This window comes from Monodelphis domestica, chromosome 6 (assembly GCF_027887165.1).
Source record: "Monodelphis domestica isolate mMonDom1 chromosome 6, mMonDom1.pri, whole genome shotgun sequence".
NCBI lineage: Eukaryota > Metazoa > Chordata > Mammalia > Didelphimorphia > Didelphidae > Monodelphis > Monodelphis domestica.
In genome coordinates, this window is record NC_077232.1 from 84,635,362 (window position 1) to 84,650,505 (window position 15,144).

Below are 15,144 nucleotides of genomic sequence, written 5' to 3' on the forward strand. Positions count from 1 at the left end.
TATTTGAAACAAAAGTAAACTCCATAATATCCCTAACAAGTAGTCACCTGGTCTCTGCTTAAATGTGATGGGGAACTCACTACCTTCCAACAGAGACCAGGGAAGAGCCTCAGTATTTGATCACTACTCGGATCCCAAATCCAAAAGGAAACCACAGTAAGTCATTTTTCCAGCTCAGATCAGCTTAATGACTATTGTAATGGAGAAGAATCATAAACAGAACAACGAGAACAATTTATGCAAAAGCAACAACATTGCAAAGACCAATTAACTTTGAGAGACTTAAGACTTTTAAATAATGCAAAGACTAACAATGATTCTAGAGATGCAGTGGTGATGTATGCTATCCAACTCCTAAGAGAGATGGAATCAAAATGAGACAAATATTCTTGGATGTGGTCATTTTAGGGGAAGGGGCAGGGTAGGAAGAGAAGGGAATGAGCATTCATGTGATGCTTACCAAGTGCTAAGCACTGTTCCAAGCTGCTTTATCTTTTTAAACCCTTACCTTCTATCTGGGAATCAATACTGTATATTGGTTCCAAGGCAGAAGAGTGGTAAGGGCTAGGCAATGGGGGTCAAGTGACTTTCCCAGTTACACAGCTGGAAGTGTCTGAGGTCAGATTTGAACCTAGGACCTCCCATCTCTAGACCTGGTTCTCAATCCACTAAGCTACCCAGCTCCCCCCCCCAAGTTCTTTAAATATAAATATATTTTTGAAATCATTTGTGGGAAATTCTTTTGCTCAATTATGTATGTTTGTTCCAAAGATTTTGTTTTTATTTTAAAAAATAGCAATTGCTTGCTAATTAAAATAATAAAATAAGGTTTTTGTTTTTTAAAGACAAAGTTAGGATATTTGGCTTCAGACTTTTACTTCACTCTGCCAACAAGAGGATTTACTTTTAAGGTAAGCAGGAGCCACTACAGTTTGTTGCACAAGGAAGCAACCTTTATGAACCTCTGTTTGCAGAGTATGACTTTGGTACCTGTGTAGGGAATGGACTGAAGTGGAGAGAGACTTGAGGCAGAAGGACAATGTCAAGCTATTACAGTAGTCCAGTCTGAACTAAGATGATGACTGTGAGAGTAGAGAGGAGGGTAAATGTCAGAGATGTAAGGGAGATGAAATAAGTATGACTGACTACATGTGACTTTTGAGGGATTATCCCTTGCTGGCCTCAGTTTCCCTCATCTGTAAAATGAATATTTTATGTAAAGCAATATACTTGCTATACTGACAGCACAGAGTTGTGGTGAGAATCAAATAAGACATGATAAGAGCATCATAGGACACTGAAAATATGAGGGAATAGCATCATTGATTTCTTCTGCCCTGACAAACAGGAAGAACTGGGTCTTCTCTCAGTTAAACCAACCAGTTTCTTTTCATGCCCTCAACTCATCTAGGAATATTAGGCAGCTCTCTTCCTGGGTCTAATAAAAGGGAACATAATGTTAATTCTCACCTGTGTTCTGGTGCCCTTGTTCTCTCTTGTTCTCTGTCTCTGTCTGTTTCTTCCATCTCAGTCGATTTCTGTGTCCTTCTGTTCTCAAGATCTTGCTGGAGGAATCAAAGACAGTTTAACTGAAGAGGATGTCATGTGTGCTCATCCTTGAAAGGTTAGAGAAATAAAATGCAAGGATTTGGAAGGGGCCAGGATCCCAGTATCCTCTCTTTATGACCCTGCCTTTTGCCAATTTGACCCCAGACTTAATGTATCAGACATGTCTCTAAAGGGTAAAAAGTCATGTTCTGTGAGAGGAAAAGATTTTGAGTCAAGAAACCTCCTTTTAAATCCTTTTTCTCTCACTTATCATCTCTATGGTCATGGAAAAGTTGTTTGTGCAATTCATGACTCCCTTCACCATCTTTTCTGGATTTACATGACAGTGAAGTAGTTCAGTGAAGTAGCTGAACCCACAATCAGGAAGACCTGAATTGAAATCTAGTTTTAGATACTTCCAAACTGTGTGACCCTGGGGAAGTCACTTCTATTTGTTTCAGATTCATCTGTAAAAATGGGGACATCTGCAAGGATTTGTTTTGATGACCAAATGAGATAATCATTGTAAAGTACTTACTTAGCCCAGTGCTTGGCATATAGTAAGAACTATATAAATGTTAGCTATTAGTATTAGTATTAACATGACATGGTTCCATTTTAGTAGGCATTGCCCAAAAATATTTTTGGCTCACTCTCTCAACAAGTGTCCTACCTAGGGATTATCATAACATAGCTTAGGTCTAGTCTCTACAAAATAAATTATAAAAGTGCCTTCAACTTCATGAAAATATTCAAAATCAGTACCTTCAATGCAGGACAGGATTTATTTAACTTCCCAACAAAAGAAAGACAGAAAGAATTCATGCCTATACTCATAAGCAGTCTAAACCATCCTTCCCTTTTTATTAAAATCCCATGTTCCCCAAGGACTATTTTTTTCTTTTTTCTTTAGAATATTTTTCCATGGTTACATGATTCATGATCCACACACACCCGGCTCTTTCCTCCCCCCCCCTCCCAAATCTGACAAGCACTTCCACTGGATTTTACATGTATTATTGTTCAAAACCTATTTCCGTGTTATTCATATCTGCAGTAGCATGATCCTTTAACATCAAAACCCCAATCATATTCCCATCACATTACATGATCTATCACATATTTTTCTAATGCATTTCCATTCCCACAGTTCTTCCTCTGGATGCGGATAGCATTCTTTCTCATAAGTCCCTCAGAATTGTCCTGGATCATTGCATTGCTGCTAGTAGAGAAATCCATTACATTCGATTGTACCACAGTGCATTAGTCTCTGTGTACAATGTTCTCCTGGTTCTGTTCCTTTCACTCTGTATCAATTCCAGGAGGTTGTTCCAGTCCCCATGGAATTCCTCCACTTTATTATTCCTTTTAGCACAATAGTATTCCATCACCAACATATACCACAATTTGTTCAGCCATTCCCCAATCAATGGGCATTCTGTCATTTTCCAATTTTTGGCTAACACAAAGAGTGCAGCTATACATATTTCTGTACAAGTTTTTTTTCCTTAAAAAATTCTTAATTCTTAAAAAATCCTTAATATAATATTATTATATTATCTCTTTGGGGTACAAACCCAGCAGTGGTATGACTGGGTCAAAGGGTAAGCATTCTTTTAAAGCCCTCCAAGGGCTATTTTAGTGATGGAATCCCAAAAGGGAAAAGAACTTGAAGTCTCTAAAGAGTAAACCCCCTTTCCCAAAATGTATACAGTTTATGTAAGTGTATATAACACCAAGGATGGTCAAGGTCCATGTTTATCCTTTCATATTATGGCTCTGATTCTTCATTCTCCTTACTTCTGCTTCCTACTAAGTCTTAGAGCTCCAAAAAACTTGATCCTAGAATTCCTCCATCTACCAAGAAGTTCCTCCAAGGCTCCACCCCCACCTCTGGCTTCTGCCATCTTTGAAGCCAAGTAGTTCCTTGGAAGGACCCCCAGTCACCTAGCTTCTCCTTTGAAAGGTGTCATCCAAAAATGTGACCAAAGTGGCCTGAGTCTAGATGGCTGCAGGGAGACAGAAGTATGTCTTTGGCATAACTCTGAAGACAGAGATCAAGGGTGAAGATTTGCCAACATTGATGAGCCATAAATGAATATGTTTCAAACACCAAAGGCCATGGAGTTAACAAAATTGCAGGGATATGTAATATAAGCATGTGAACCTTGTGCTGAAGTATTTGCCTCTTCACTGTCACTCTTCCATTTGAGGAACTATGGAAATCAGTGTTTATCTGCTTTAGTGCTACAATTAAAATTATCTCAAGAGACTGATTTGGGGTTTGGAATATAAATTTATTGATTATATCAGGTTTATTAGTTGGGCTAGCTTCATATCTGATAAAGTGATATAGGTCTCCATGGCTCTCTCCATACCAAATGACCCATGCTGTTTCAAGCAGCCTGATAAATAGATTTTTAGAGATCATTATTCAGTCACCCCCTTGACCATCCCAGGATATCATTAATTGATTAAAGCTAATAAAAAGGTGGTCCATCAGACCCGCTCTCCTCTCCCAAACTGACAGTAAAGTTGTGTACATACACACCTGGAAAAGGACTCTTGTCTCCTTCATTCATTAACCAAATTCTATTTAAAAAGAAAGACATTCCTTGGGATTCCCAAGGACAAAGAAAATACAAAAGCAGCAGACAATATGATATCTCTGACCTAGATCCCAGACATAGGAATACACACTAATTCTCCCTAATATACAGAAACTAATATAATATATGAAAAATAAATTCTCACAATAAGGTACATGCATGATAATATGATGGACAGAACTTATAACTGGGTAAGACTGAAAAAAAAAGTTGAAGAAGAGAGAAAAAAAATCAGGAGTTTGGCCATTCTCATCTCCTATGTGAATGTATTAGAAGACTCTAGAGATTCAACCCACCTGGTTTGAGAAATGGGGCCATGCTTCAAAGCAACAAGAAGTGACATGAAGAAAAGAAAAAGAAATAGCATGTTCCCATTTCCCTTTTAGGAGAAAGGAACAGTAATCCAAGGACACAACCTATGGATAAGGGTCTCCACAAGAAAAAGCCTCATTCTAAGGGACTATATGTGATTCTGAGGAGATCTCTCTCTATAGATAGATAGATAGATAGATAGATAGGTAGATAGATAGATATAGATATAGATACAGATACAGATATAGATATAGATATAGATATAGATATAGATATAGATATAGATATAGATATAGATATAGATATAGATATAGATATAGATATAGATATAGATATAGATATAGATATAGATATAGATATAGATATAGATATAGATAGCTGTGTGGTACAGTAGATACAGTGAGTGCCTGGAGTCAGGAAGACCTAAATTCAAATCTAGCTTCAGACATTTAATAACTGTGTGACCCTGAGCAAGCCATTTAACCTTCTTTGCCTCAGTTTCCTCATCTATAAAATGAACTGGAGAAAAAAAATAAGTCACTTGAGCATCTAATAAAACACCAAATGGGGCCATGAAAAACTGAACATTGTTGAAACAATTCAACAACAGCAAATCTTCATCTATCTATACATGAGAGACAGAGAGACAGAGAGAGAGACAGAGAGAGAGGCCACTATAACACAGTAGGTATCTAATAAACGTGAATGAAAGATTGAATTCCTTTATGAAAAATTTTATATCTATAACATCTATATAAAGATATAGAGAGATAGATGTATATATTAAGATTAATGCTTATGCATTCTAGAATTGCCATTTTATTTTTCCCCTACTTTTGTTATTGTACACTACATGTCTTCAAGTAAGGAGAGGTCTCAGTGTACTAAGAGACATTAATCCTTCTTTTCCCAAAAGTCCTGGGTGGGCTCTTCAAGGCTCAAGCAAGTATGAGGAGATTATTAAAGTAGACCTTTGGGTAATGAGTTTCTCACATGGGCTTGAATGAGATTGCCAAGAGATAGAAAAGAAGGCCAAGGAATTTTATTATCAAAGAATGCAGAATTGGAAAGTGTTCCTTAGAGGCCACCCATTCAACTCATAAATTAACAGGAACTCTCCCCCTATCCCCAGTAACACACTCAAGAAGTCTTGAAAATACCTAGGAAAGGGGAAGACAGGACCTCTTGAAGAAGTCCATTGCACTACTGGATAGCCCTGTTAGGGATTTTTTCATCATTTATTTTAAAATGTGCACCTCTGGAATTTCTACTTATTACTTTTAGTTCTGCCCTCTAGGGCTAAAGCAGAACAAAATGAATCCTTTTTTCACTTGATAAACCTTCAAATATATGGATGCAATAATGATGTCCTACGTCTTCTCTTCTCCACAATAAGTTCAGAATATCAACCCATATTCATAATTCAACCCAAATGAGCAATTATTAAATGCCTACTTTCATGTGGCTCAGTGTATAGAGGTGGGGAAAATGGAGATCATAAGAGGAGTTAGAAAAAGCCTCTTAAATCTTTCTAGGAAGTTGGATTTGGAAGTTGGGGGTCAGGAGGCAAATAAATAATGCTTCCTTTGGCACTTTGAAAGCTAGGTAGCATAGCAGACAAAACACTGGGTCTCAAGTCAGAAGGATTCATCTTCCTGAGATCAAATCTGAACTCAGATACTTACTAGCTGTTCAAATCTGAGAAAGTCATTTAACTGCCTCATTTGTAAAATGAGTTAAAGAAAGAAAAGTACTCTTTGCCAACTGACTCAACCCAAACTAAAGTCATGAAGAGTCCAACATGACTGAAAAAAAAAACTCAATAGCAACAACCTTATAAAAGACATTCTACCATGTGTTGGGAATACAAAGCCCAAAATAAGAGACCCTAATCTCAAAGAGCTTATATTCTGCAAGGGAGGAAATAAAATACATAAACAACACACTATAGACTACAGGACAATTCAAGATACAATGAAAGGAATGCCTATAACGAGGGAGGTCAGGGAAGACTTCATTGTGTAGGTGGTATCTGAGCCAAGCATTGTGGCAAAGATAAAGAGGAAGCACACTGAAGGTATGGAAGATGTTAGTACTATTCGCATGTAGTAAGTAGTCTGCATTAGTACAGAGTCAGGAGACAGAGCACTGAGTTCAGAGCCAAGCTAGCAAGTCATTATGGCTGGAATGTACAGTTCTTAGAGGTCTGAAATCTGAAATAAAGCTGGAAATGATTGGGTAGGAGCCAGACAGGGAGGTGAGGTTGAGGAGGGGGATAATATTATATGCCAAACTGAGAAGTTCAACTTTTATCCCTCTTTCTGAGTGAGAAGTGACAGGATCAGACCTATGCCTTGGGAAGATTGTTTTGGAATTTAAGTGGATGATAGATTAAAGAAAGAAGAAATTGAAAACAGTGGTCCAAAAAGGAGACAACTAAAATCACTGAAGATAAAGGTGATAAGGATCTGAATATTGGTGGTGCCCACTAGGTAAGGAGAGAGAAATGGAAATATGTAAAGGAGGTTGTAGAGATAGAATCAATAAGTCTTAGAAACTAGTTGGACAGAATTCGAGGAGAGAGGGTGAAAGAGGAAGGAGGAGTCAAGGATGACTTCAGGTTAGAAAGTAGGATGACTAGAGAGATGCTGAAGTGTCCAACAGAAATTAGGAAATTTAGTAAAAAAAGGCATGTTTAAGGGAAGATTGAGTAACCTTTTGGATCTGTTGGATTTGAAATGTCTGTGGGACATCCATGAGGAGATATCCAGCAAACAGTTGATGGTGAATTGGAGACAGGAAAAGAGAGTAGGCTGTCTTTAAATTTTGAGTTACTATGCATAGAAATTGAACCCATGAGGACAGACAAGCTCATTAAGAAAGAAAGAGGCGAAAAAATAAAGCCCTGAACAAAGCCCTGGGACACTTAAAAATGTTGGTTGAAATCAATTGGCTCAAACATTAATATTGAAGTCATCCCTAATAATGACAGTTTCCTCATCTGTAAAACAATAACAATAATTCTGGCACTTTTCCACCACCAGAGTTGTTGTAAGGATGCTATAGAAAAAGGAACTATTTTATTTCTATTGCATAACTGCTTGGCATCTAGTAGGTACTTAATTGTACCTCTTGATTGATTATTGATTGATAAATGAATACAAAGTGAAAAGCATTTGAAGGGGGAATATATATCAACAAAGCTTTTGTTGACATTCAGGGAAATATTTGGGTCATATATTAACCATCTGTCTGGCTGTTTTGTCAGGCTAGATGCATGAAAAGCTTCTGAAAACAAGGGAAGGAATTTATCAACACATATGCTTAAGGCATTTTCAGCTAACATTCTGAAAATATTATCAATATGTTATAGCAGCAACTACCCCACCCCTCACTATTTTATGTCTTTTTAGGACTTGGGATTTCTTCTTCTGTCCCTCACAGAGCCATAGAGGTGACCTTGGGATCTTGAAGTCTAGGCCAGCAGAACCCAAATTCCAGTGGATTCTACCAGACTCATAAGGCTTTGAATATGGCTAATAATGAGTTGTGTATTTGTCATCCTAAGACCAAAGCCTACTTCAACTTCAATGCTGTCTCATTCCCATAAGGATGGCAACCAACGGATCAATTATTTTGACCATAACAATTCAAAAAGACTGGTCATTAAGATGTAGTAGGTTCAGAGAAGCTAGGTGGCTCAGTGGCTAGAGATCCAGACCTGGAGGCAGGAGAATTTGGATTCACATCTGACCTCAGATACTCTCTTAGCTGTATGACCCTGGGCAAATCACTTAACCCCAAATTCCTTTGCCCTTACTGCTCTTCTGACTTGGAATCAATACTTAGTATTGATTCTAACACAGAAGGTAAGGGTTTGAAAAGAAAAAATATAGTAGTTCATGTTCGGCATTAATAGAGGGTATAGCCACATAGTCACATTAGCAAATATTAACAAATAATAATTTGTTATATTACTTAATAATGAATATTTTTCATTAATAATTTAAAACAATTTGTTGAACAGAGTTAATTTGCAGTGTAGAGGTGCTGTATGTGGCTCAAGGAACCCTGGATCAATTGATTTTTCCTCCTCATCCATGTTGATGAAATTATAGATTATAAGGATGAATAATAGAGAGAATGGGTTATCATTAGTCCTTCATTTTCCAAGAATACCAGTGATATCATGAGGTGATGACTCATGCATGAATTAGATGTAAGAGAGGAAGAGTCACCCCTTTGGGTGCATTAAACCCCCAGAATGAACTGAGAGGCTAGAAATGCAACATATAATGATAAAATATATAAATATTTGTATCTATTATAAGGACCTTTTCCAGCTCTAACATTTTGTTTTCTGTGATAAATGCTATCACATGTAGAAGAATTTTAATGTTCTATCACCTAAAAATGAAGACAGAGGGGGTAATAAATATAAAATGATAGATTTGGAATAAAGGACCTGGGATTAAATTCAAGCTCTGATGCTTTCCACCTGTGACCTTGGGAACTTCTTTGAGCCTCAGTTTCCTTGTCTATAAAATTAAGGAATTGGACTGGGCTAAGGTTCTTCATGGGAGGAGGGTAAAAACTAAGATATTCAGAATGTTCTTAAATGCATAAAATATCTAGGATTGCAAAGGAAACTAGTTACATTGAAAAAGTTATTACTTTTTTTAAGTTAACGGTGCAAGTTAAGAATCCCTGATCAGTCCCCTCCAAGCCCTATGGCTTCAGGCTATAATCTTACATACAACTTCATTCTTCCTAGGTAAGATTTGGCTTCAAGTATAAGTACAGAGCCAGAAAGGAGACTGGAAAGGAAGCATTAGCTTCCATATGAAACTCTATCTTTCCTGGGCCCATAGCTCCCACCTAAATTCTCAGTATTCAATGCCTGATTCTCCTGTGGAGATGGTGTCTACTGGCCAAGGAGGAACAAAACACCCCAAAGCAGTCTGAGTTGGAACAACAACAACAACAACAACAAAGAATTTAAAAGAAAAATATTTTTCCTAGTCACTGCAGTAGAAAGGAAACTTCAAAAATGAAGCCCATCTGTAAGTCATTAAAATGTCTGGTATTAATAAGGATTCATAGGAGCTCAGCTGAAATAGACTCTAGAGATCAACATCTCACTTTACAGAAGGGAAACTGAGCCTCAGCAATGGGCAGAGACTTGCTCAAGGTCACATAGTGGCAGAACTGGGGCCGAGCCCAGGATTTTTGCTGTGTTAAATATTCTTTCTACCTTTTATGATGCCTGGAGGAGAAGAAGGGGTTGAGATACTTGCAAATAAATTGTATTACTACAATAGATACATAGTCTTTCCATTATGGGAGCCATACTGTCTCCCTTTTTCAGCTGGTTAAAGCAACATGAAGCCAAGGCTTTGAATTTTATCCCAGACATCTATATAGACAAATGAAGGAATGATACCTCTGGAATGAATCCAAAGGGGCTAATGGCCATGATGCTTTGCTAGAAAGATGGCCTCAAAGTAGGGGCTTTGAAGTCCAGAGATGAAAGCCCTGAAAGTAGGGAGATGGGAGGAGCAATTTGTTGTGGAGAGAAGTATTTGCAATCCCACAATTGTTCCACCTGGCACTCATGAAAGGAGGGAGCTTCAGGTCAGGTTGTTTGGATAGACCCAAATGGCCAGAGAGCAAGAAAGCAAAGACAGAGAGAACAGATGCTCTAATTAGTAGCCATCCACCAGTCTGGAGCCATTCAGGGTCCACTTTATAAAGAGTTCTGTGGAGAGCTGGGAAGATGCTGTCTTTGTCATCAACAGCCTCATTAGGAGGGTCAGGGACAGAGATGGAGGGAGGTGGAGAGAAAGAGGGTGGATCCACTTCATCTGTTAAAGTATGGAAAGAACTTCAGAAAAACAAGATCAAGGGATCTTGAGTTGTTTCTTTTCATTCTAAATCCAGGTTCAGAATTCTTTCCACTGACCCACTATCTCCTAGAACAATTGAAAAAAAGATACTCCCATTTTACCAATGAGAAAATCAAGGCAGCACTATCCAGAAAAAAGCATGCTAAGTGGGGAGGGTTTTCAGATTTGTGTTTGAACCCTAGCACTGTCAATTTCTATTTATATGACCTTCTGTAAATCGCTTAACTTCACCTGGAACTGTTTCTTCATTTGTAAAATAAAAGGATTGGAGTAGAATAACTTATATCAGATTGTATGTCATCTGAGGAGAAGGGGACCAGAGGGAAGGAGAGAATTCAGATTGCAAATGGTCAGAAAACAGTTGTTTTAAAATTGTTTCTACACGTAGTTGAAAAAAATGAAAGAGTTGAATTAGATGACCTCTAAGGTCCCTTCCAACTCTAGAGCTATGATCCTCTGAAACCCTGTCAGAAGTTACAAAGCCCACTGCTGAAATCCTGAGGTCCACAAAGGTGGACATGTAAACCTCAAAATTTCTTAGACTTATAAATGTTGGAAATTTCACCATTGGGAAATTTCATACTTGAAAAATTTCCTATTGATAATGGGTCTTGACTATTGGAATGTGAACCCCATTGGCATGGGAGGTTCCTCTTCCTCCCTTCTTAAGATTACTTTAGGACAGAAACCTTTTGCTGAACAATGGAAAGGACTTTGACCTATGCTTAAGCATAGAACAGGAATTTCTTTGAGTCATAATTGATTTTAGAATTGATACAATGGAGATACTTGGAATCAATCTCCACCCTATTCAGTCCTAACAGGATTGAGTAAAGGCTGCAGCCTAGATCAAAATTTAATTATTCCAATCTCTACCCTACTCAGGTTAACAGGATTTAGAAAGGGCTGTAGCAAAGGATCAAAGATTTAATTATTTGAAAATATGACCTTCAACAGACATGTGCAAAAGCCAGAAACCTCTGGGCAGTCCTGGGTTAAGCTAGAGCCTCCATTGGCACAGGGAAATTGATGGACAGTGATTGGTAGATGTGAGGACTGAGGGGAGGGAACTTGGATGGTTTCCTTAAAGAGAGAGAGGTCTGAAGACTCAGGGTGGTGGTTGAGGAGTTTGTCTGAGTGGTTGGTGTGTGCTCTGAGAAGCTTGCTCTGAAGGAAGCTGAAGGTGGGGGCCTCTGAGACTGTTTCTCCATTTTTGGTCACGGGAGTAATAGGGACTGATCTCTTTTCTTTGCCCCAGCTATCTAAGTGCTTGGGCCTTTTGGCCCAGCCTAAACAGAAGGGATATTTAAGCCCTATTCCCTTCTCTCCCCTTTCTCTCTCCCTCTCTCTCTATCTCTAATTCCTTTCTTCCTCCTGTTGTAATTAAACTCCATAAAAGGCTGACGGCTGACTTGAGTTTTCATTTAGGAATTACATAGCTGAATTCCTTGGCGACCTTAAATTAATATATATCAGTCTTTTAAAGTGATTTCCTTGTCACAGACATGAAGATAAAGAAAGGCAGGGAACACAGGGAGCACAGCAGATGGAGTGCCAGGTCTGATGTCAGAAGGACCTGGGTTCAAATCTGGGCTCGGTCACTTCCTAACTTGGTGATCCTGGACAAGGCACTTAACCTCAATTTCCTAGCCCAGGCATTCTTCTGTAAAAAGAAAAGAAAATGAGACTAAGAAATTAGGGCTAGCAAATTCTCTGCAGTGAGGCAAGCTGGTGGACATACTTTAGGGTTTGCCAGCAAGGACAAAGAATATAGCCTGAAGCCCAGAAGAACATTTTCAGGAATTCCAGACTCAAAGACACTTCAAAGGTAATCTGATCTAGCCTCTACCTGAGCGGGAATCTCCTCAACAACATCCTGGGCAGGTGGTCATTGAATACTTCCAGGGATAGTGAACTCACTAGCTTATGTGGGAGAGTTCATTCCAGTTTTTGACCGCTCTAATGTGTATAACAAGGAAAGATGCTCAGCTTTCTGGGTTAGTTCAGGAGCTATACCATCATAAGTCATTGGGGCCATGAGCAAAAAGATATCTGTAAATGGTACTCAGCTCTATTGTGTGTAAAAGATTGGTATTCATTATGCATAAACTATGTCTCACTAGCAAAGAGGACTTAATCTTTTTTTTTTTTAATCTTCACCTTCCATCTCAGAATCAATACTATGTCAAATGACTTGCCCAGGGTCACACACAGCTAGGAAGTATCGGAGATCAAATTTGAACCCAGGACCTCCCATCTCTAGGTCTGGTTCTCAATCCACTTAGCCACCTAGCTGCCTCCACAATTATCTTCTTTTAGAAACCCTCAGCTATCCAAAAAAGTGAATTAAGCCGGAAAACCTCATTCTATCAGTATTCTGATTAATTGGTACTTTCTTTTAACTGTTTGACTGTGGGGGTTGAATTCTGTCCCACTCTGCTAAGCCAGAGTTGGTTTTTAGCATCTTCTATACATAAGTCCTGGGCCTGAACTGTGAGGGCTATAAAGATAAATTTGTTTCCTTGAGAAAAAAAGATCGTTGTATTGATTTGAGTATTGTTACTGTCCACTGCATATGCAGCCTGAATGTTTCCTCCATGACTGTTGTTCCTGGCTTCATTTATTCCTAGAATGCTGTCTTCCTTCCTTTCTCCCTAAATGTCCACAACCTGAAGGGTCTACAAAGAACTAAGGACATAAGAGGTGTATTTCATCCACCTTAGGGAACGAATATGGCCCCAGAGCTTTCTCATGGCTTGATCATTTCTTGATCAAAAATGATCAAGAAAGCCAGGAGAGGTTTGAAAAGGGTTGCACAGTGGTTAGAGTCCTGAGCCTTTTTTATGAGTTCAAATATGGTCTCAGACACTGGTTGTGTGACCCTGGGTAAGTCACTGAACCCTGTTTGCCTCCATTTCCTCATCTGTAAAATGAGCTAGAGAAGGAAATGGCAAACTACTCTAGTATCTTTGACAAGAAAATCCCAAATGGGGTCATGAAGAGTTGAATACAACAGAAGCAACTGAACAACAAAAATTTAGGCAGCTAAGTGGTATGGTGGATAAAGTACTGGGCTTGCAGTCAGGAAGACCTGAATTCAAATCTAGCCTCAGATATTTCCTAGCTGTATGACTTTGGACAAGTTGTTTAACCTCTATTTGCCCTTGGAGAGGGAAATGACAAACCATTCTAGTATCTAGCCAAGAAAATCCCATTGGCAGAAGTCCCTGGGTCACAAAGAGGCAAACATAACTGAACAACACCAAAAAAAAGCTTGAATGGGAAGATAGGATGGTGAAATACTGCCTTCTTCATTCAAATCTGTGGGTTACCCTTTCCATATTCCTTGGTAGGACTGCAATATCCAGATAGTTTCTATTTCAGGGAGGGGAAATTCCCTTCACTCTGGCCCAAAGTATAGTCAAATCTCCTAGACAAAAAGGAGAAATTGTTTCAAAACATCACAAGGCAGACACAAATAATGGTTCCAAGGCAGAAGAACAGTAAGGGCTAAGCAATGGGAGTTAAGTGACTTGCCCAGGATCACACAGCTAGGAAGTGTCCGAGCCCAAATTTGAACTTTCTGACTTCAGGTCTGGTACTCTATCTACTGTGTTACCTAGCTGCCCCCTTAATGGCATTTCCAACCTTTAAAATATGGAGATACCAACAAGGGAAAATCCTATTTTGTGTATGATTGTCACTGACATGGAAAAACCAAATATCAGAGTGGAAATGGTGGTCTCTTTGTTAGAGAGTGACCACTACTTGTAAGAGTTTGTGACAGAGAAGGAACAGAAATCTTAGTCTGAAATGTATTCTAGATTTGGGGAGAGCAGATTTCCATGGGCTAAAATTCTCCAAAGAAAATCAGTTCTAGATTTTAGGATAATAGATTTAAATCAGTTCAGATTGAAAATCTGACTAGGAAGGAAAAGTGAGACAGTAGCATTCTGAATTGTACTCAAAGGAACTGAGTTTGAATCCTGACACATGATTGGGAGAGTCACTGCTGCTCTCTGGGCTTCAGTTCCCTCATCTGAATCCAGTGCTCTTTAGGGCACCTTCCAACTCCAATTGTTGGGTTGGGTCCCCTCAAGGACAACTACCTCCAGGTTCAAGGTTCATTGTGAGTCTTCACTTTTAAGAAAGACCATAGATTTCAGAGCCCCACACTAAGAATTTATCTTCATTAGTCAATTCACTTAAACTAAAGGCATTTACTAAAACGTTATTATGTGAATATTAGAGCTTCCTCCTCTAAGTTGGACTTGATCATTACTAAGATCACTTTCAGCTTGATATTCTGAGGTGCCACTTCTGACAGTTTATAACTCTAAAAAGACCTTTCTAATCACTCGTCAAGGTCAAGTGCCTCTTTCGACACACACTTGGAACATACACTTAGAAGAGATGCAATTTTTAATAATCAGAAAAACACTCCAAATAAATACGTGGCACAATACGTTTTACTACTCGAGCCAGGCAAATGTTGGCCTTGTTAGTGTTACAGAGGGCCAGAAGAAAATTTGTAGCTTTGTTCTTTCAAAGAGAACATGGATCAAACCAGTGAATTCTGGAGGACCACTCTGAAGTTTAGCTGGCTGAAACTGGTTATTAGAATGGCCCTCTGGCAGAGAAGCCCGATCCAAGAAAACAAGGAGACACATTGCATTTTGTCTTTCCAAAGTCATGGACCCCTTTGGATGTCTGGTAAAGCCCATAGATCCTTCCTCAGTATAGCATTTTTAAATGCATAAAATAAAATG

The 15,144-nt window shown here is 38.7% G+C and overlaps 1 protein-coding gene across 1 annotated transcript in view; it reads right to left on the reverse strand.

Moving 5' to 3' along the window:
- Positions 1 to 15,144, reverse strand: part of TRMT44 (tRNA methyltransferase 44 homolog) — a 144,853-nt gene that overhangs the window by 5,493 nt on the left and 124,216 nt on the right. The window contains exon 12 of the transcript XR_008912816.1: positions 1,471 to 1,565. The gene's annotated coding sequence lies outside the window, so the exon portion shown is untranslated. The remainder of the gene's footprint in view (positions 1 to 1,470; positions 1,566 to 15,144) is intronic.